This window comes from Oncorhynchus masou, unplaced genomic scaffold (genome assembly GCF_036934945.1).
Source record: "Oncorhynchus masou masou isolate Uvic2021 unplaced genomic scaffold, UVic_Omas_1.1 unplaced_scaffold_1994, whole genome shotgun sequence".
In the NCBI taxonomy this organism is placed as follows: Eukaryota; Metazoa; Chordata; class Actinopteri; order Salmoniformes; family Salmonidae; genus Oncorhynchus; species Oncorhynchus masou.
Window position 1 is genome coordinate 1 of NW_027008485.1, and position 23,911 is coordinate 23,911.

A 23,911-nucleotide genomic window follows, 5' to 3' on the forward strand; every position below is an offset into this window, starting at 1 on the left:
GGGAAAGGGGGGGCTACGCCCTCTGGAGTGGATCTGATTGGTATAAGCAATAGGCTGAAACTTCCTCTAGCCTATCAGAGGGAAAGGGGGGGCTACGCCCTCTGAGTGGATCTGATTGGTATAAGCAATAGGCTGAAACTTCCCTCTAGCCTATCAGAGGGAAAGGGGGGGGGGGGGGGGGCTACGACCATATTGATTGACCTAATAATTATAAATAATTTATTGATTGACACGGGTCAAATCATCTCAGATCCCCACGTGCGTCAGATTTAGGTGATCGATTCGGACGACATCCACTAGTCCAAGTGCAGAGAATTAATACAAACCAGCTGTGTGTTCTGTTCATACCCAGTACAAACCAGCTGTTTATTCTGGTCATACCCAGTACATCATTATACAAACCAGCTGTTTATTCTGGTCATACCCAGTACATCATTATACAAACCAGCTGTTTATTCTGGTCATACCCAGTACATCGTTATACAAACCAGTTGTTTATTCTGTTCATACCCAGTACATCGTTATACAAACCAGTTGTTTATTCTGTTCATACCCAGTACAAACCAGTTGTTTATTCTGTTCATACCCAGTACATCGTTATACAAACCAGTTGTTTATTCTGTTCATACCCAGTACATCGTTGTAGATAAGGCATTCAGGCTAGGAGAGAAATGCTGATAGCCCAGACAGACGACAGAAACTCTCCACCTTTCACTCCCAGAGACATGACCTGGTCCCTTCACAGGGACTACTGTAGTCTACAGGGTTTAGTCAGAGCAGGAGTCTGGTCTCTTCACAGGGACTACTGTAGTCTACAGGGTTTAGTCAGGGCAGGAGTCTGGTCTCTTCACAGGGACTACTGTAGTCTACAGGGTTTAGTCAGAGCAGGAGTCTGGTCTCTTCACAGGGACTACTGTACTCTACAGGGTTTAGTCAGAGCAGGAGTCTGGTCTCTTCACAGGGACTACTGTAGTCTACAGGGTTTAGTCAGAGCAGGAGTCTGGTCTCTTCACAGGGACTACTGTAGTCTACAGGGTTTAGTCAGAGCAGGAGTCTGGTCCCTTCACAGGGACTACTGTAGTCTACAGGGTTTAGTCAGAGCAGGAGTCTGGTCTCTTCACAGGGACTACTGTACTCTACAGGGTTTAGTCAGAGCAGGAGTCTGGTCTCTTCACAGGGACTACTGTAGTCTACAGGGTTTAGTCAGAGCAGGAGTCTGGTCACTTCACAGGGACTACTGTAGTCTACAGGGTTTAGTCAGAGCAGGAGTCTGGTCTCTTCAGGACTACTGTAGTCTACAGGGTTTAGTCAGAGCAGGAGTCTGGTCCCTTCACAGGGACTACTGTACTCTACAGGGTTTAGTCAGAGCAGGAGTCTGGTCTCTTCACAGGGACTACTGTAGTCTACAGGGTTTAGTCAGAGCAGGAGTCTGGTCTCTTCACAGGGACTACTGTACTCTACAGGGTTTAGTCAGAGCAGGAGTCTGGTCTCTTCACAGGGACTACTGTAGTCTACAGGGTTTAGTCTGGTCTCTTCACAGGGACTACTGTAGTCTACAGGGTTTAGTCAGAGCAGGAGTCTGGTCTCTTCACAGGGACTACTGTACTCTACAGGGTTTAGTCAGAGCAGGAGTCTGGTCTCTTCACAGGGACTACTGTAGTCTACAGGGTTTAGTCAGAGCAGGAGTCTGGTCTCTTCACAGGGACTACTGTAGTCTACAGGGTTTAGTCAGAGCAGGAGTCTGGTCTCTTCACATGGACTACTGTACTCTACAGGGTTTAGTCAGAGCAGGAGTCTGGTCTCTTCACAGGGACTACTGTACTCCACTTGTTTGTCCTTTAAGACTGTCAGCAGGGTTTACCTACTGTACCACCCAACTCCTCTTTCCTTTCACAATCCCATTCCCCTGAGGGTGGTAAGTATAGTTCAGGGTCATGTTCATTCAGTCCCATTCTCCTGAGGGTGGTAAGTATAGTTCAGGGTCATGTTCATTCGGGAACATGAGAAAAAAAATGCATTAACATTTTGCAGCATTTCTCATTGGACATATCCAGGTTCTCGCTCCTCGTTTCAGTCTGTTTTGTTCCGTTTGGTGCCTAATGAAAACGACCCGGGTTCAGTTCCTCTCTATCTGATCGATGTCCAGATCTCCTCCCAGCTGATACACATCCTTCCTGGGGCCAGTGGCTGCCCCTTCTGTCACGTCATCACAGACAGGGGAGCTCAGCCAATCCAGCTCCTCGATGGAGATGGCTAGATCCTCCTCCCGAGAGACACTTGCAACAACTCTGGCGGTTGGCTCGTCCAATCCCTGATTGCCTGCAGAGGTGAAGTCAGTCTCACATTGGTCAGTGGTCCTCAGAGGGGGCGGGCCCTGGGTTGATTGATAGCTGTCGTCCCCAGTGATCCCAGGGCAGCTGAGGCTTTGGAAATTCCGAAGTTTCTGTGGATAGCAAAAAAAAGAAAAAACACGTTTTTTGTTATGAATATTTATTTGGTCTCACAGGAAGAAGTAGAAACTAAAGCAAACCGTTACTGGACTGGGGTAGAGAGGAGAGAGAGAACTACACAACATGCAGAACACTGAACAGACAAAGTCAGTCAGTCCCCATGAGCAGCATACGCAGATACTCTTCAGTTGGTTTCCATGGAGATGCAATATTTCGCTGGCTGGACGGACACTACTGGACTTGTTCAATAATTAGAGTGAAGAAACACAACTTGACCTTTTTTAATTGTTTGCTTTACCCAACAGTGCGGGAAAGATTTGAGCGAGCTGATCAGACCAGATCCTCCTGAATTACAACACAGGTAAACCCATTATATTCGTCCCCTTCTAACCTGTGTCATCTTGGTCAGGTCCAGAGAAGGCCTCGGTTTGTGTGAGTCGGCTGGTCTCCTCCGCTTCATACCCATCTTCTTGTCGCCGAGGACGCAGGGCTGAGAGCGACTCCGGGCCAGCCCCCCCTGCCCAGCACGGCGCTTCATCTCTGGGGTGGAGTCTGGGGAGCTCAGGGGCGACGCCGGCACTCCCTGGATCTCTGGGAGGCAGATCTGTTCACGAGAGAGGTAGAGGAAGGGCCTGGGGGGCTCTGAGGACCGCGAGGAGTAAGAGGGAGGGGCTAAGCCGCTGAAGTAGGAAGGGCAGGGGGTGAAGCCAGTGAGATCCAGGGAGAGGGTGTTGGAGCGAGCTGGCAGGCTGAAGCTGAAGCTACGCTGCATGGCAGGGAATCCTAGCTGCGGAGAGCGTGTCCCCCCTCCTGTTGCAAATCCTCTCTGGACACTTCTTCCGCTGTGGGATCGCCTCTTCGCCACAGCCGTCCACACCCCGGACCCCTGGGGCCTCCAGGCCGACGACCGGCCACCCAGGTCCTCTGAGCAGGAGACAGAGCGGCACTGGCGTTTGGAGGGTGGAGCGGTGGAGGGTGAGGAGGCTGACGTCTCACCCAGGCTCAGGTCCTGTAGCAGGCTGGTGATGGCGCCCGGGATGGAGGTGGTGCTGGTGGGACCCAGTCCTGCGTCTCTGACTGGGCTCGGGTAGTAGTGGGGGGGTAGAACCGCGGAGGGCAGGACATCCCACAGGTTCTCCAGGCAACAGGACTCCACTGAGGGTCTCTGGTGATGCAGGGCTCCACAACACCCCGGGCCAGACCCACGTCACTCCACCTGCTGCCGGTCTCTGAAACACCACATGGTAATAGTCAGGGGGGGACATATAGCCTACAACACTACATGGTAATAGTCAGGGGGGGGGGACATATAGCCAACAACACAACACAGTAATAGTCAGGGGGGACATATAGCCAACAACACAACATGGTAATAGTCAGGGGGGGGGACATATAGCCAACAACACAACATGGTAATAGTCAGGGGGGACATATAGCCAACAACACAACACGGTAATCGTCAGGGGGGACATATAGCCTACAACACCACATGGTAATAGTCAGGGGGGACATATAGTCTACAACACTACATGGTAATAGTCAGGGGGGACATATAGCCTACATGGTAATAGTCAGGGGGGGGGGGACATATAGCCAACAACACAACACAGTAATAGTCAGGGGGACATATAGCCTACAACACAACATGGTAATAGTCAGGGGGACATAAAGCCTACAACACAACATGGTAATAGTCAGGGGGGGACATATAGCCTACAACACAACATGGTAATAGTCAGGGGGGACATATAGCCTACAACACAACATGGTAATAGTCAGGGGGGACATATAGCCTACAACACAACATGGTAATAGTCAGGGGGGACATATAGCCTACAACACAACATGGTAATAGTCAGGGGGGGGACATATAGCCTACAACACAACACGGTAATAGTCAGGGGGGACATATAGCCTACAACACAACATGGTAATAGTCAGGGGGTGGGACATATAGCCTACAACACAACATGGTAATAGTCAGGGGGGACATATAGCCTACAACACTACACGGTAATAGTCAGGGGGGACATATAGCCTACAACACTACATGGTAATAGTCAGGGGGGACATATAGCCTACAACACTACATGGTAATAGTCAGGGGGGACATATAGTCTACAACACAACATGGTAATAGTCAGGGGGACATATAGCCTACAACACAACATGGTAATAGTCAGGGGAACATATAGCCTACAACACAACATGGTAATAGTCAGGGGGGGGACATATAGCCTACAACACAACATGGTAATAGTCAGGGGGGACATATAGCCTACAACACAACATGGTAATAGTCAGGGGGGCATATAGCCTACAACACAACATGGTAATAGTCAGGGGGGGGACATATAGCCTACAACACAACATGGTAATAGTCAGGGGGGGGGGGGACATATAGCCTAAAACACAACATGGTAATAGTCAGGGGGGGGGACATATAGCCTACAACACAACATGGTAATAGTCAGGGGGGGGGGGGGACATATAGTCTACAACACAACATGGTAATAGTCAGGGGGGGACATATAGCCTACAACACAACATGGTAATAGTCAGGGGGACATATAGCCTACAACACAACATGGTAATAGTCAGGGGGGGGACATATAGCCTACAACACAACATGGTAATAGTCAGGGGGGGACATATAGCCTACAACACAACATGGTAATAGTCAGGGGGGGGACATATAGCCTACAACACAACATGGTAATAGTCAGGGGGGACATATAGCCTACAACACAACATGGTAATAGTTGGGGGGGGACATATAGCCTACAACACAACATGGTAATAGTCAGGGGGGGGGACATATAGCCTACAACACAACATGGTAATAGTCAGGGGGGGGACATATAGTCTACAACACAACATGGTAATAGTCAGGGGGGGGACATATAGCCTACAACACAACATGGTAATAGTCAGGGGGGGACATATAGCCTACAACACAACATGGTAATAGTCAGGGGGGGGGACATATAGCCTACAACACAACACGGTAATAGTTGGGGGGGGGGGACATATAGCCAACAACACAACATGGTAATAGTTGGGGGGGGGGGACATATAGCCAACAACACAACATGGTAATAGTCAGGGGGGACATATAGCCTACAACACAACATGGTAATAGTCAGGGGGGACATATAGCCTACAACACAACACGGTAATAGTTGGGGGGGGGACATATAGCCAACAACACAACATGGTAATAGTCAGGGGGGGGACATATAGCCTACAACACAACATGGTAATAGTCAGGGGGGGGGACATATAGCCTACAACACAACATGGTAATAGTCAGGGGGGACATATAGCCTACAACACAACATGGTAATAGTCAGGGGGGGGGACATACAGCCTACAACACAACATGGTAATAGTCAGGGGGGGGACATATAGCCTACAACACAACATGGTAATAGTCAGGGGGGACATATAGCCTACAACACAACATGGTAATAGTCAGGGGGGACATATAGCCTACAACACAACATGGTAATAGTCAGGGGGGGACATACAGCCTACAACACAACATGGTAATAGTCAGGGGGGGACATACAGCCTACAACACAACATGGTAATAGTCAGGGGGGGGACATATAGCCTACAACACAACATGGTAATAGTCAGGGGGACATACAGCCTACAACACAACATGGTAATAGTCAGGGGGGACATATAGCCTACAACACAACATGGTAATAGTCAGGGGGGACATATAGCCTACAACACAACATGGTAATAGTCAGGGGGGACATATAGCCAACAACACAACATGGTAATAGTCAGGGGGGGGGGACATATAGCCTACAACACAACATGGTAATAGTCAGGGGGACATATAGCCTACAACACAACATGGTAATAGTCAGGGGGGGGACATATAGCCTACAACACAACATGGTAATAGTCAGGGGGGGGACATATAGCCTACAACACAACACGGTAATAGTCAGGGGGGGACATATAGCCTACAACACAACACGGTAATAGTCAGGGGGGACATATAGCCTACAACACAACATGGTAATAGTCAGGGGGGCATATAGCCTACAACACTACATGGTAATAGTCAGGGGGGGGGACATATAGCCTACAACACAACATGGTAATAGTCAGGGGGGGCATATAGCCTACAACACTAGATGGTAATAGTCAGGGGGGGGCATATAGCCTACAACACAACATGGTAATAGTCAGGGGGGACATATAGCCTACAACACAACATGGTAATAGTTGGGGGGGGACATATAGCCTACAACACAACACGGTAATAGTCAGGGGGGACATATAGCCAACAACACAACATGGTAATAGTCAGGGGGGGACATATAGCCTACAACACAACATGGTAATAGTCAGGGGGGACATATAGCCTACAACACAACATGGTAATAGTTGGGGGGGGGGACATATAGTCTACAACACAACACGGTAATAGTCAGGGGGGACATATAGCCAACAACACAACATGGTAATAGTCAGGGGGGACATATAGCCTACAACACAACATGGTAATAGTCAGGGGGGACATATAGCCTACAACACAACATGGTAATAGTCAGGGGGGACATATAGCCTACAACACTACATGGTAATAGTCAGGGGGACATATAGCCTACAACACAACATGGTAATAGTCAGGGGGAGACATATAGTCTACAACACAACATGGTAATAGTCAGGGGGGACATATAGTCACAATCGGCCCAGTGTCGTCCGGGTTTGGCCGTCATTATAAATAAGAATTTGTTCTTAACTGACTTGCCTACTTAAATAAAAAAAGGTAAAATCTTTTTTTATTTTTTTTTATTACAAAAAAATAAGCTAGCAAGGAAAGTTAGCCTAGTAGAAGTCAGCCTAGTAGAAGTCAGACTAGTAGAAGTTAGCCTAGTAGAAGTTAGCCTAGTAGAAGCTAACGGTATGGTTTTGCCTTTCAAAATAGCGTTGTAGCCTGTATGGACATTGTTCTGTGAACCGGAATGAACAGTTTCAACATTTCTACATGCCGTTTTGCATTTATACATGCGTGTCAACATCTGTGCCGAGCGAGCGAGGAACGAACAACGCAGCCAAACAGCTCCAGCAATGAATGAGGAAGTACATACGTGGACTGTATCTGAAAATGGGCGTTGTGAAACCAGTGGGATGAACACAACCCAGTCGCTGTATCGAAACCTAACAGCTCAATTGGAAAGATTGGTTGCCAAACAAGACTGCTTTACGTGGCTGTTATATGTATTTACTATGGATCCCCATTAGCTGCAAGGCAGCAGCTACTCTTCCTGGGGTTTACTATGGATCCCCATTAGCTGCAAGGCAGCAGCTACTCTTCCTGGGGTTTATTTTGGAGCCCCATTAGCTGCAAGGCAGCAGCTACTCTTCCTGGGGTTTACTATGGATCCCCATTAGCTGCAAGGCAGCAGCTACTCTTCCTGGGGTTTACTATGGATCCCCATTAGCTGCAAGGCAGCAGCTACTCTTCCTGGGGTTTACTATGGATCCCCATTAGCTGCAAGGCAGCAGCTACTCTTCCGGGGGTTTATTATGGATCCCCATTAGCTGCAAGGCAGCAGCTACTCTTCCTGGGGTTTACTATGGATCCCCATTAGCTGCAAGGCAGCAGCTACTCTTCCTGGGGTTTACTATGGATCCCCATTAGCTGCAAGGCAGCAGCTACTCTTCCGGGGGTTTATTATGGATCCCCATTAGTTCCTGCCAAGGCAGCAGCTACTCTTCCTGGGGTTTATTATGGATCCCCATTAGCTGCAAGCCAGCAGCTACTCTTCCTGGGGTTTATTATGGAGCCCCATTAGCTGCAAGGCAGCAGCTACTCTTCCTGGGGTTTACTATGGATCCCCATTAGCTGCAAGGCAGCAGCTACTCTTCCTGGGGTTTACTATGGATCCCCATTAGCTGCAAGGCAGCAGCTACTCTTCCTGGGGTTTACTATGGATCCCCATTAGCTGCAAGGCAGCAGCTACTCTTCCGGGGGTTTATTATGGATCCCCATTAGCTGCAAGGCAACAGCTACTCTTCCTGGGGTTTACTATGGATCCCCATTAGCTGCAAGGCAGCAGCTACTCTTCCTGGGGTTTACTATGGATCCCCATTAGCTGCAAGGCAGCAGCTACTCTTCCTGGGGTTTACTATGGATCCCCATTAGCTGCAAGGCAGCAGCTACTCTTCCGGGGGTTTATTATGGATCCCCATTAGTTCCTGCCAAGGCAGCAGCTACTCTTCCTGGGGTTTATTATGGATCCCCATTAGCTGCAAGCCAGCAGCTACTCTTCCTGGGGTTTATTATGGATCCCCATTATTTCCTGCCAAGGCAGCAGCTACTCTTCCTGGGGTTTATTATGGATCCCCATTAGCTGCAAGCCAGCAGCTACTCTTCCTGGGGTTTATTATGGATCCCCATTATTTCCTGCCAAGGCAGCAGCTACTCTTCCTGGGGTTTATTATGGATCCCCATTAGCTGCAAGGCAGCAGCTACTCTTAATTCCAACTGAATCCATTATTAGGCTAAATTCAGAGCTGTTACTTGGGCTCGGGTAAATCAGAAACATCTCAATCTTAGTAAGCCAGCCACTCCTACAGCCATGATATCCACACTCACCCATGACTCCACAAGAGAAGAGTGCTGTCCCCTGAAGGCTCATGGTCTCTGCCTTGATCTGTGGAAAAAGGACAAAACATCAGGAAACAACACCTGCCTTTGGGTTGGAAAGCCCCTCCACCAAGTCACCTCCCCTCAACACTGGAGCTTAACGTTCTGTCACCAAGTCACCTCCCCTCAACACTGGAGCTTAACGTTCTGTCACCAAGTCACCTCAACACTGGAGCTTAACGTTCTGTCACCAAGTCACCTCAACACTGGAGCTTAACGTTCTGTCACCAAGTCACCTCACCACTGGAGCTTAACGATCTGTCACCAAGTCACCTCAACGTTCTGTCACCAAGTCACCTCAACCCTGGAGCTTAACGTTCTGTCACCAAGTCACCTCACCACTGGAGCTTAACGTTCTGTCACCAAGTCACCTCAACACTGGAGCTTAACGTTCTGTCACCAAGTCACCTCCGCTCAACACTGGAGCTTAACGTTCTGTCACCAAGTCACCTCAACACTGGAGCTTAACGATCTGTCACCAAGTCACCTCAACGTTCTGTCACCAAGTCACCTCAACACTGGAGCTTAACGTTCTGTCACCAAGTGACCTCCCCTCAACACTGGAGCTTAACGATCTGTCACCAAGTCACCTCAACACTGGAGCTTAACGTTCTGGTCACCAAGTGACCTCCCCTCAACACTGGAGCTTAACGTTCTGTCACCAAGTCACCTCCCCTCAACACTGGAGCTTAACGTTCTGTCACCAAGTCCCCTCACCTCAACACTGAAGCTTAACGTTCTGTCACCAAGTCACCTCCCCTCAACACTGGAGCTTAACGTTCTGTCACCAAGTCCCCTCACCTCAACACTGGAGCTTAACGTTCTGTCACCAAGTCACCTCAACACTGGAGCTTAACGTTCTGTCACCAAGTCACCTCAACACTGGAGCTTAACGATCTGTCACCAAGTCACCTCAACACTGGAGCTTAACGATCTGTCACCAAGTCACCTCACCACTGGAGCTTAACATGTTGTCTGTACATACACAGAACTATACACAATGAAACAGGAAGTGTAAGCTAGCATCTCCTACCCCCTAGAAATGTAATGCAAAGATAGGTCTACCTCAAACCACAGAAACAATAGTGTCTACCAGTGTGTGTGTGTGTGGTGTTTTTGTAGGTCTATGTAAATGTGGCATGAAAGAGGACGTTAGAGACTGCAGCTGTGGAATGGATTCCCCCTGGGCACATCTAAAATGGCGTCTTATCCACTACATATTGGCCCATAGGGCTCTGGACCAAAGTCATGTGACTGTATTAGAAATAGGGTGCCCTTTAAAAGACACAGTCCTGGTCAGTCCAGTCTCCTCTTTAAACTGAGGATCAGTCTCCTGGGACTGGGCATGACGAGGACGTTTCACGTGGACGGAGGGCAAACTCATGTCCACATTACAGGGAGAATTTTCACTCTGAACACTTCTCTTCTCCGGTGAGAAAACACGAGTCAAGAGTTGACCAGCCTTGTTGTTTCTAAAGGTTGAGTGATGTAGTCCACTACTGTTGACCAGAACCCTATGGGCCCGGGCCAAAAGTAGTGGACTTTATAAATAACGGCCCTTTGTTTTTCAGAAGAGTAATGAATGGAAGGAAGCAAGAAGCTTCCGGAATGGAAGGAAACAAGAGGCCTCCGGAATGGAAGGAAACAAGAGGCCTCCGGAATGGAAGGAAACAAGAGGCCTCCGGAATGGAAGGAAGCAAGAGGCCTCCGGAATGGAAGGAAGCAAGAGGCCTCCGGAATGGAAGGAAACAAGAGGCCTCCGGAATGGAAGGAAACAAGAGGCCTCCGGAATGGAAGGAAACAAGAGGCCTCCGGAATGGAAGGAAACAAGAGGCCTCCGGAATGGAAGGAAGCAAGAGGCCTCCGGAATGGAAGGAAACAAGAGGCTTCCGGAATGGAAGGAAGCAAGAGGCCTCCGGAATGGAAGGAACTACATGACACAGCCTTCCTTCAGTCCCTCGTGAGAACATGCTGAGCTTTCACCATTCAACCATGATTCAATGTGATAAAAACTATCCTTTTAAATTGAGTAATGTAAGAGCGTTTTCCATCACTTCCTGAAAGGAAATGATAGGAGAAAGCAATGCCTTTGAGTTGGAGTGAATTCAACCCAAGGGAAGTCGGGCCTTCGTCCATTAGTAAAAGCTTACAGCATCAAACCCAGCCGCAGTAATCACAGGAAGCCTCCCAAATGGAACAGACATATTCCCTTTATAGTGGAACAGGTGGATGGTCTGTATAGTGGAACAGGTTGATGGTCTGTATAGTGGAACAGGTGGATGGTCTGTATAGTGGAACAGGTGGATGGTCCGTATAGTGGAACAGGTGGATGGTCCGTATAGTGGAACAGGTGGATGGTCCGTATAGTGGAACAGGTGGATGGTCCGTATAGTGGAACAGGTGGATGGTCTGTATAGTGGAACAGGTGGATGGTCCGTATAGTGGAACAGGTGGATGGTCTGTATAGTGGAACAGGTGGATGGTCTGTATAGTGGAACAGGTTGATGGTCTGTATAGTGGAACAGGTGGATGGTCCGTATAGTGGAACAGGTGGATGGTCCGTACAGTGGAACAGGTTGATGGTCCGTAGAGTGGAACAGGTTGATGGTCCGTATAGTGGAACAGGTGGATGGTCTGTATAGTGGAACAGGTGGATGGTCCGTATAGTGGAACAGGTTGATGGTCCGTAGAGTGGAACAGGTGGATGGTCTGTATAGTGGAACAGGTGGATGGTCTGTATAGTGGAACAGGTGGATGGTCTGTATAGTGGAACAGGTGGATGGTCCGTATAGTGGAACAGGTGGATGGTCCGTATAGTGGAACAGGTGGATGGTCCGTATAGTGGAACAGGTGGATGGTCCGTATAGTGGAACAGGTGGATGGTCCGTATAGTGGAACAGGTGGATGGTCCGTATAGTGGAACAGGTGGATGGTCCGTATAGTGGAACAGGTGGATGGTCCGTATAGTGGAACAGGTGGATGGTCCGTATAGTGGAACAGGTTGATGGTCCGTATAGTGGAACAGTTTGATGGTCTGTATAGTGGAACAGGTGGATGGTCCGTATAGTGGAACAGGTTGATGGTCTGTATAGTGGAACAGGTTGATGGTCTGTATAGTGGAACAGGTGGATGGTCCGTATAGTGGAACAGGTTGATGGTCTGTATAGTGGAACAGGTGGATGGTCCGTATAGTGGAACAGGTGGATGGTCCGTATAGTGGAACAGGTTGATGGTCTGTATAGTGGAACAGGTTGATGGTCCGTATAGTGGAACAGGTGGATGGTCCGTATAGTGGAACAGGTTGATGGTCCGTATAGTGGAACAGGTTGATGGTCTGTATAGTGGAACAGGTTGATGGTCTGTATAGTGGAACAGGTTGATGGTCTGTATAGTGGAACAGGTTGATGGTCTGTATAGTGGAACAGGTTGATGGTCTGTATAGTGGAACAGGTGGATGGTCTGTATAGTGGAACAGGTGGATGGTCCGTATAGTGGAACAGGTTGATGGTCTGTATAGTGGAACAGGTTGATGGTCTGTATAGTGGAATAGGACAAATCTATCATTTAATATACTGTAAGGCTGTAAACCATTCCATCTTTGGGATGGTGAAGAACGTGGCAGTGAGGTTAGATGGCGTCAAGACGTTATTCTACACCGGGCTGCTTGGCGTTTCCTCCCGACCAAACACCGGGCTGCTTGGCGTTTCCTCCCGACCAAACACCGGGCTGCTTGGCGTTTCCTCCCGACCAAACACCGGGCTGCTTGGCGTTTCCTCCCGACCAAACACCGGGCTGCTTGGCGTTTCCTCCCGACCAAACACCTTGGCGGCTTGGCGTTTCCTCCCGACCAAACACCTTGGCGTTTCCTCCCGACCAAACACCTTGGCGGCTTGGCGTTTCCTCCCGGCTAAACACCGGGCTTGGCGTTTCCTACCGGCCAAACACCGGGCTTGGCGTTTCCTACCGACCAAACACCGGGCTTGGTGTTTCCTACCGACTAAACACCGGGCTGCTTGGTGTTTCCTACCGACTAAACACCGGGCTGCTTGGTGTTTCCTACCGACTAAACACCGGGCTGCTTGGTGTTTCCTACCGACTGACAGCATACTGACTAAACACTGTACAAACATAGGATATATGCAAATAACAAAGGATATATGCAAATGTGTGTGTGTATAGAACTTCACACCAGCTCCAAATCGTTCTCTTTGACTGTGGACTTTACATCGTCGTCACCCGGCTCCTTTTCCAGTGATTTTGTGTAAATTATCACCATGGCAACGCCGCCCCACATCTCCGCTGCCACACTCTATTCCAGCGCATTTTGGCTGTGAACCGGGTTGGCGATGGAGGCCATCTTGACGATCCTCAGCACCTCCTGGAATGTCTACTTCCTGTCCCTCCTCTGTCGCAGGAGACACAGACGAACAAAGGGATTAGAATCCTGTCCGTTTCTGGAGTTCAGGACCTCGTTTCTCAACAACCCTCAACCCTGACCTCATGACCCAGCTGAACTGTGGGGCGATCTGTAAGAATCCCTGAAGGGGCTTCCTCTCAAGGGGCTTCCTCTCAAGGGGCTTCCTCTCAAGGGGCTTCCTCTCAAGGGGCTTCCTCTCAAGGGGCTTCCTCTCAAGGGGCTTCCTCTCAAGGGGCTTCCTCTCAAGGGGCTTCCTCTCAAGGGGCTTCCTCTCAAGGGGCTTCCTCTCAAGGGGCTTCCTCTCATAAGCCTGATCTAAGATCTGTTTGCAATGGAAATGACAGTGATCATGGGAGTTGGTGACACCGTACAAACAGATCTGGGATCAGACTACTGCATCTCTCCGGCGCTGATTTAAACTCTCTGGCAGCTCAGCTCAGACAGACACAGTCAGTCTCATCAGAATTTGAGGTCTCCAACGACACGCTCTTGTAGATACCAAAATGGAGAACGGCAGTGGTTGGACAAGATCCATGCATTCCAGAACCACAGTAGAAGATGAGATGAGGACTGCACAGAGGGGCTCAGAGAGGAGGAGGACTGCACAGAGGGGGTCAGAGAGGAGGAGGAGGACTGCACAGAGGGGGTCAGAGAGGAGGAGGAGGACTGCACAGAGGGGGTCAGAGAGGAGGAGGAGGACTGCACAGAGGGGGTCAGAGAGGAGGAGGAGGACTGCACAGAGGGGGTCAGAGAGGAGGAGGAGGACTGCACAGAGGGGTCAGAGAGGAGGAGGAGGACTGCGCAGAGGGGGTCAGAGAGGAGGAGGAGGACTGCGCAGAGGGGGTCAGAGAGGAGGAGGAGGACTGCGCAGAGGGGTCAGAGTTTGAGGACTGCGCAGAGGGGTCAGAGATGGAGGACTGCACAGAGGGGTTGGGTGAAGAGAGGGTCAGATAAATGACAGAACAACTGCAGAGAGGAGAACGCTGGGAGAGAGGAGAACGCTGGGAGAGAGGAGAACGCTGGGAGAGAGGATAGAGAGAGGGAGTAGAGAGCTGTTGTCTATGGAACAAAAGGCGCGTTGTCTTGATCATAATGAACAGAGAGGGGAAACAATACGAGCTGACAAGAGAGGAGAGAAGTCAGAATATAAACTCATCACAAGACTGCAGGGGGCTGACTGACCATGGTGACCGTGTGATCTCCATCACAAGGCCTAACAGTGATCACATCAACTCACAGCAACTTGAGACAGAACATCACACCATTTCCTGGTTGATAACATTCTACTAGATTGCCAAATTGGGCTCCCGAGTAGTGATGCAGTGGACTGTATCACAACCGGGCCGTGATCGGGAGTCCCACAGGGCGGCCCAGCGTCGTCCGGGTTAGGGAGTGTTGGTACACTAAACCGCTGGGAAATATCTTGTCAAATAAACAAAAAATGATATTTTTCATCCGTTTGAAACTGGTGGACAAAACCGAAAGACACAAAAAAAAAAGATATTTAAGAACGTGAAGCCTAGAAATCGTGCACATAGAACAGATCTTACCGCTTCTTAGACTGGCTTTCAATAAGAACGACAGATCTATAACTCACATTTCTATGAGAATTTGATCAGGTCAGATTTTTTTTTTTTTTACAGCTTTAAATATTTTAAATGCTATTAAAAAGAGCTAAATTGGCTCTGGACTGGACACCAGCTGGTAACATGGGCCCTCAGTAGACTGGACACCAGCTGGTAACATGGGCCCCTCAGTAAGTGGACTGGACACCAGCTGGTAACATGGGCCCCTCGGTAAGTAGACTGGACACCAGCTGGTAACATGGGGCCCTCAGTAAGTGGACTGGACACCAGCTGGTAACATGGGCCCCTCGGTAAGTAGACTGGACACCAGCTGGTAACATGGGGCCCTCAGTAAGTGGACTGGACACCAGCTGGTAACATGGGCCCCTCGGTAAGTAGACTGGACACCAGCTGGTAACATGGGCCCTCAGTAAGTAGACTGGACACCAGCTGGTAACATGGGCCCCTCAGTAAGTAGACTGGACACCAGCTGGTAACATGGGCCCTCAGTAAGTAGACTGGACACCAGCTGGTAACATGGGCCCTCAGTAAGTAGACTGGACACCAGCTGGTAACATGGGCCCCTCAGTAAGTAGACTGGACACCAGCTGGTAACATGGGCCCTCAGTAAGTAGACTGGACACCAGCTGGTAACATGGGCCCTCAGTAAGTAGACTGGACACCAGCTGGTAACATGGGCCCCTCGGTAAGTAGATTGGACACCAGCTGGTAACATGGGCCCCTCGGTAAGTAGACTGGACACCAGCTGGTAACATGGGCCCCTCGGTAAGTAGACTGGACACCAGCTGGTAACATGGGCCCTCAGTAAGTGGACTGGACACCAGCTGGTAACATGGACCCTCAGTAAGTAGACTGGACACCAGCTGGTAACATGGGCCCCTCGGTAAGTAGACTGGACACCAGCTGGTAACATGGGCCCCTCGGTAAGTAGACTGGACACCAGCTGGTAACATGGGCCCCTCGGTAAGTAGACTGGACACCAGCTGGTAACATGGGCCCCTCGGTAAGTGGACTGGACACCAGCTGGTAACATGGGCCCCTCGGTAAGTAGACTGGACACCAGCTGGTAACATGGGCCCCTCGGTAAGTAGACTGGACACCAGCTGGTAACATGGGCCCCTCGGTAAGTAGACTGGACACCAGCTGGTAACATGGGCCCCTCAGTAAGTAGACTGGACACCAGCTGGTAACATGGGCCCCTCGGTAAGTAGACTGGACACCAGCTGGTAACATGGGCCCCTCGGTAAGTAAACTGGACACCAGCTGGTAACATGGGCCCCTCGGTAAGTAGACTGGACACCAGCTGGTAACATGGGCCCCTCGGTAAGTAGACTGGACACCAGCTGGTAACATGGGCCCCTCGGTAAGTAGACTGGACACCAGCTGGTAACATGGGCCCTCGGTAAGTAGACTGGACACCAGCTGGTAACATGGGCCCCTCGGTAAGTAGACTGGACACCAGCTGGTAACATGGTGCCCTCGGTAAGTAGACTGGACACCAGCTGGTAACATGGGCCCCTCGGTAAGTAGACTGGACACCAGCTGGTAACATGGTGCCCTCAGTAAGTAGACTGGACACCAGCTGGTAACATGGGGCCCTCAGTAAGTGGACTGGACACCAGCTGGTAACATGGACCCTCAGTAAGTAGACTGGACACCAGCTGGTAACATGGTGCCCTCAGTAAGTAGACTGGACACCAGCTGGTAACATGGGCCCCTCGGTAAGTAGACTGGACACCAGCTGGTAACATGGGCCCCTCGGTAAGTAGACTGGACACCAGCTGGTAACATGGGCCCCTCAGTAAGTAGACTGGACACCAGCTGGTAACATGGGCCCCTCGGTAAGTAGACTGGACACCAGCTGGTAACATGGGCCCCTCGGTAAGTAGACTGGACACCAGCTGGTAACATGGGCCCCTCGGTAAGTAGACTGGACACCAGCTGGTAACATGGGCCCCTCGGTAAGTAGACTGGACACCAGCTGGTAACATGGGCCCCTCGGTAAGTAGACTGGACACCAGCTGGTAACATGGGCCCTCGGTAAGTAGACTGGACACCAGCTGGTAACATGGGCCCCTCGGTAAGTAGACTGGACACCAGCTGGTAACATGGTGCCCTCGGTAAGTAGACTGGACACCAGCTGGTAACATGGGCCCCTCGGTAAGTAGACTGGACACCAGCTGGTAACATGGGCCCCTCGGTAAGTAGACTGGACACCAGCTGGTAACATGGTGCCCTCAGTAAGTAGACTGGACACCAGCTGGTAACATGGGGCCCTCAGTAAGTAGACTGGACACCAGCTGGTAACATGGGCCCCTCGGTAAGTAGACTGGACACCAGCTGGTAACATGGGCCCCTCGGTAAGTAGACTGGACACCAGCTGGTAACATGGGCCCCTCGGTAAGTAGACTGGACACCAGCTGGTAACATGGTGCCCTCAGTAAGTAGACTGGACACCAGCTGGTAACATGGGCCCCTCGGTAAGTAGACTGGACACCAGCTGGTAACATGGTGCCCTCAGTAAGTAGACTGGACACCAGCTGGTAACATGGGGCCTCAGTAAGTGGACTGGACACCAGCTGGTAACATGGACCCTCAGTAAGTAGACTGGACACCAGCTGGTAACATGGTGCCCTCAGTAAGTAGACTGGACACCAGCTGGTAACATGGGCCCCTCGGTAAGTAGACTGGACCCCAGCTGGTAACATGGGCCCCTCGGTAAGTAGACTGGACACCAGCTGGTAACATGGGCCCCTCGGTAAGTAGACTGGACACCAGCTGGTAACATGGGCCCCTCGGTAAGTAGACTGGACACCAGCTGGTAACATGGGCCCCTCGGTAAGTAGACTGGACACCAGGTCTGTCTGTCCCAGGAGTCCCTAAACATGCTGCTAGTTCTGTCTTTTTTTTTAAAATTCACCTTTCTTTAATCAGGTCTGCCAGTTGAGAACAAGTTCTCATTTACAACTGCGACCTGGTCAAGATAAAGCAAAGCAGTGCGACACAAACAGAGTTACACATGGAGTAAACAAGCGTACAGTCAATAACACAATCGAAATAGTGACGCAAATGAGGTAAGATTAGGGAGGTAAGGCAATGAATAGGCCTTAGTGGCAAAATAATTACAATGTAGCCATTAAACACTGGAGTGGTCTGCCAGCAGACAGACTGGTTACTTTATTTAGTTTTTACAAGGGACAGGGCACATTAATAAACAGGTCCGTCAACGTGCCAGTTTTAACCAGCGAGCCTCTCGTCAACGTGCCAGTTTTAACCAGCGAGCCTCTCGTCAACGTGCCAGTTTTAACCAGCGAGCCTCTCGTCAACGTGCCAGTTTTATCCAGCGAGCCTCTCGTCAACGTGCCAGTTTTAACCAGCGAGCCTCTCGTCAGCGTGCCAGTTTTATCCAGCGAGCCTCTCGTCAGCGTGCCAGTTTTATCCAGCGAGCCTCTCGTCAACGTGCCAGTTTTAACCAGCGAGCCTCTCGTCAACGTGCCAGTTTTATCCAGCGAGCCTATCGTCAGCGTGCCAGTTTTATCCAGCGAGCCTCTCGTCAACGTGCCAGTTTTATCCAGCGAGCCTATCGTCAGCGTGCCAGTTTTATCCAGCGAGCCTCTCGTCAACGTGCCAGTTTTAACCAGCGAGCCTCTCGTCAACGTGCCAGTTTTATCCAGCGAGCCTCTCGTCAGCGTGCCAGTTTTATCCAGCGAGCCTCTCGTCAACATGCCAGTTTTAACCAGCGAGCCTCTCGTCAACGTGCCAGTTTTAACCAGCGAGCCTCTCGACAGCGGTAGACGGGGGGCGTTAGATGTTGTCTCTCTGCAGCACCGGGCTTGATGAGCGACGGAGAAAGGAGACCAAGACTTCTTCCTCTGTGGTCACAGTCAGACTGTCAAAAACAGTGGCATTTCTGAGGTGTGTAAAGTTGCTGAAACGGCGAAGGCCGTCGCACTGACAACACCAGAGAGACACAACTGGGTCGAGAGGAAACCACAGTGCCAAATGAGGACAGGAGGATGGGTATACACAGTGTAGAATACTCAGCTGAGTCACTCAGGGGGGCTGATAGGAGGAGAGCCGGGTCACCCAGAGCTGATAGGAGGAGAGCCGGGTCACCCAGAGCTGATAGGAGGAGAGCCGGGTCACTCGCTGTATATAGACTTTTTGTTTTCTACTGTATGTTTTGTTTACTCCATGTGTAACTCTGTGTTTGTTGTAATATATAATAATAATAATAATAATATATCCCATTTAGCAGACGCTTTTGTCCAAAGCGACTTACAAGTCGGCTGGGGCCACTAATTTTACATATGGGTGGTCCCAGCGGGAATCGAACCCACGACGCTTGGCGTTGCAAGCGCCATGCTCTACCGACTGAGCCACACAGGACACAGGTCGAACTGCTTTGCTTTATCCTGGCCAGGTCGCAGTTGTAAATGAGAACTTGTTCTCAACTGGCCTACCTGGTTAAATAAAGGGGAAATAAATAAAACTCTACTGGTCATTAGTGGGAAGCAAACTGGTGACCAGAAGCTGTAAGCAGCAAATCTAATGTACAACTTTTAAAAAAGGGATAATGTGAGAATCTGGCTAGTTAGCATTGGCTCTCAAAACCACCCCTTACTTCTTACTGCACACAGAGACATACAAACGCTACCCGCTAGTTCATCAGTTCACCGGCCGTGTCCCGCCAGAGCCCCCCGGCCGTGTCCCGCCAGAGCCCCCCGGCCGTGTCCCGCCAGAGCCCCCCGGCCGTGTCCCACCAGAGCCCCGGGGATTGGGTCAAACCGTCTCAGGATTGTAGCCTAATCCTAGTGTCTGCTAGCGAGGCAGTGCGCCTATCTGAGGAAGGCCCAACAACTCCACCCCAGGGGATGAATTCTAGCCCAAAATCACCCATTTATGCTACTGCTGGCTGGTGATCAAGTAGCCTGGTCCCAGATCAGTTTCTGCCATCCTCTATGGTCATTGTCATAAGTGTGATAAGGACCATAGGAGTTGGCAAAACAGATCTGGGACCAGACTAGAGGCTAGTGCTTGAGAAGAACCAGTCATGTTTCCTGAAAAGTCTCTACTCGCTAACTCTGTTCCTATTGGCTGCTGGTACATTTCTTTCAGCGCTGCATTCAGCTTGAAGAAGGATCCACAGGTCCATCTCATGCCTTCCTATTGGCTGATGGTCTATGTTGACATGGTATGTAGTACAGGACAGGAAGAGCGGGAACAATGAAAAGACTGAGAAAAGAAAACCGGCTCAGACCTCTTGTTGCTGCATCAGCAAATCATCACCGTTGTGAAATGAAAATACCCGTACCTTGAGACTTAAAGTTAGGCCTGGGTCGGTGAACGTGTTGTAGGATACAGAACCTTGACAGTTAGGCCTGGGTCGGTGAACGTGTTGTAGGATACAGAACCTTGAGACTTAAAGTTAGGCCTGGGTCGGTGAACGTGTTGTAGGATACAGAACCTTGACAGTTAGGCCTGGGTCGGTGAACGTGTTGTAGGATACAGAACCTTGACAGTTAGGCCTGGGGGTCGGTGAACGTGTTGTAGGATACAGAACCTTGACAGTAAGGCCTGGGGTCGGTGAACGTGTTGTAGGATACAGAACCTTGGCAGTTAGGCCTGGGGTCGGTGAACGTGTTGTAGGATACAGAACCTTGACAGTAAGGCCTGGGTCGGTGAACGTGTTGTAGGATACAGAACCTTGACAGTTAGGCCTGGGGTCGGTGAACGTGTTGTAGGATACAGAACCTTGACAGTTAGGCCTGGGGTCGGTGAACGTGTTGTAGGATACAGAACCTTGACAGTTAGGCCTGGGGTCGGTGAACGTGTTGTAGGATACAGAACCTTGACAGTTAGGCCTGGGTCGGTGAACGTGTTGTAGAATACAGAACCTTGACAGTAAGGCCTGGGTCGGTGAACGTGTTGTAGGACACAGAACCTTGACAGTAAGGCCTGGGGTCGGTGAACGTGTTGTAGGATACAGAACCTTGACAGTTAGGCCTGGGTCAGTGAACGTGTTGTAGGATACAGAACCTTGACAGTAAGGCCTGGGGTCGGTGAACGTGTTGTAGGATACAGAACCTTGACAGTTAGGCCTGGGGTCGGTGAACGTGTTGTAGGATACAGAACCTTGACAGTAAGGCCTGGGGTCGGTGAACGTGTTGTAGGATACAGAACCTTGACAGTAAGGCCTGGGGTCGGTGAACATGTTGTAGGATACAGAACCTTGACAGTTAGGCCTGGGTCGGTGAACGTGTTGTTGGATACAGAACCTTGACAGTAAGGCCTGGGGTCGGTGAACGTGTTGTAGGATACAGAACCTTGACAGTTAGGCCTGGGGTCGGTGAACGTGTTGTAGTCAAATTTTTCAAAGCAGGATTTGTGGTGGTTACAGTGCTCTGGAGATAACAGTACATCAATCAGTCCTATTGTTTGGCAGGCTATAGGCTAAAGGCTAAAGGCTAAGGGCTAAAGGCTATGGGCTAAAGGCTATGGGCTAAAGGCTAAAGGCTATGGGCTAAAGGCTATGGGCTAAAGGCTATGGGCTAAAGGCTATGGGCTAAAGGCTATGGGCTAAAGGCTATGGGCTAAAGTCTAAAGGCTATGGGCTAAAGGCTAAGGGCTAACCAAACCACATTACAGAGGAGACGACTTGGCATAGTCTTGGGTTTCCCTGAAGTTGACTTGGGGACACGACACTATAATTCTCCCATTGGAATGCCAGTCTCCCATACCGAAACATCTAGGTTGGATGCACCCTCACCTTGCTGCGAGCTACACTACTGCTTATAAAACTATAAGGACTCTAAGAGGGCTCCAGCTATGCATCAGGGTTTCTAACTTGCTCAGCGGCTCGATGTCAACATCAAGCATCTTGGTTACAGCAGAGATATTCAACCTCCCCTTTCTGGATCAAGTTCCCCTGTTGCCTAAATTGTTTTGTGCGTCAAAAACAATTTGAGCCGTGTCTGAGAGACTAGTGGAACACAGTAATGGTTTAGGGTTGAGGAGGCCCTGGGCCGTGTCAGAGACTAGTGGAACACAGTAATGGTTTAGGGTTGAGGAGGCCCTGAGCCGTGTCAGAGACTAGTGGAACACAGTAATGGTTTAGGGTTGAGGAGGCCCTGAGACTAGTGGAACACAGTAATGGTTTAGGGTTGAGGAGGCCCTGGGCCGTGTCAGAGACTAGTGGAACACAGTAATGGTTTAGGGTTGAGGAGGCCCTGAGACTAGTGGAACACAGTAATGGTTTAGGGTTGAGGAGGCCCTGAGACTAGTGGAACACAGTAATGGTTTAGGGTTGAGGAGGCCCTGAGACTAGTGGAACACAGTAATGGTTGAGGGTTGAGGAGGCCCTGAGACTAGTGGAACACAGTAATGGTTTAGGGTTGAGGAGGCCCTGAGACTAGTGGAACACAGTAATGGTTTAGGAGGCCCTGAGCCGTGTCAGAGACTAGTGGAACACAGTAATGGTTTAGGGTTGAGGAGGCCCTGAGACTAGTGGAACACAGTAATGGTTTAGGGTTGAGGAGACCCTGAGACTAGTGGAACACAGTAATGGTTTAGGGTTGAGGAGGCCCTGAGACTAGTGGAACACAGTAATGGTTGAGGGTTGAGGAGGCCCTGAGCCGTGTCAGAGACTAGTGGAACACAGTAATGGTTTAGGGTTGAGGAGGCCCTGAGAAGAGTGGAACATAGTAATGGTTTAGGGTTGAGGAGGCCCTGAGACTAGTGGAACACAGTAATGGTTTAGGGTTGAGGAGACCCTGAGACTAGTGGAACACAGTAATGGTTTAGGGTTGAGGAGGCCCTGAGACTAGTGGAACACAGTAATGGTTTAGGGTTGAGGAGGCCCTGAGACTAGTGGGACACAGTAATGGTTTAGGGTTGAGGAGGCCCTGGGCCGTGTCAGAGACTAGTGGAACACAGTAATGGTTTAGGGTTGAGGAGGCCCTGAGACTAGTGGAACACAGTAATGGTTTAGGGTTGAGGAGGCCCTGAGACTAGTGGAACACAGTAATGGTTTAGGGTTGAGGAGACCCTGAGACTAGTGGAACACAGTAATGGTTTAGGGTTGAGGAGGCCCTGAGCCGTGTCAGAGACTAGTGGAACACAGTAATGGTTTAGGGTTGAGGAGGCCCTGAGACTAGTGGAACACAGTAATGGTTTAGGGTTGAGGAGGCCCTGAGACTAGTGGAACACAGTAATGGTTTAGGGTTGAGGAGGCCCTGAGCCGTGTCAGAGACTAGTGGAACACAGTAATGGTTGAGGGTTGAGGAGGCCCTGAGACTAGTGGAACACAGTAATGGTTTAGGGTTGAGGAGGCCCTGAGACTAGTGGAACACAGTAATGGTTTAGGGTTGAGGAGGCCCTGAGACTAGTGGAACACAGTAATGGTTTAGGGTTGAGGAGACCCTGAGACTAGTGGAACACAGTAATGGTTTAGGGTTGAGGAGACCCTGAGACTAGTGGAACACAGTAATGGTTTAGGGTTGAGGAGGCCCTGAGACTAGTGGGACACAGTAATGGTTTAGGGTTGAGGAGGCCCTGAGACTAGTGGAACACAGTAATGGTTTAGGGTTGAGGAGGCCCTGAGCCGTGTCAGAGACTAGTGGAACACAGTAATGGTTGAGGGTTGAGGAGGCCCTGAGACTAGTGGAACACAGTAATGGTTTAGGGTTGAGGAGGCCCTGAGACTAGTGGGACACAGTAATGGTTTAGGGTTGAGGAGGCCCTGAGACTAGTGGAACACAGTAATGGTTTAGGGTTG

At 50.2% G+C, this 23,911-nt stretch overlaps 1 pseudogene; it reads right to left on the reverse strand.

The window, feature by feature from the left end:
- Positions 1-1,306: 1,306 nt before the first annotated feature.
- Positions 1,307-23,911, reverse strand: part of LOC135532708 (protein FAM53B-like) — a 28,243-nt pseudogene continuing 5,638 nt past the window's right edge.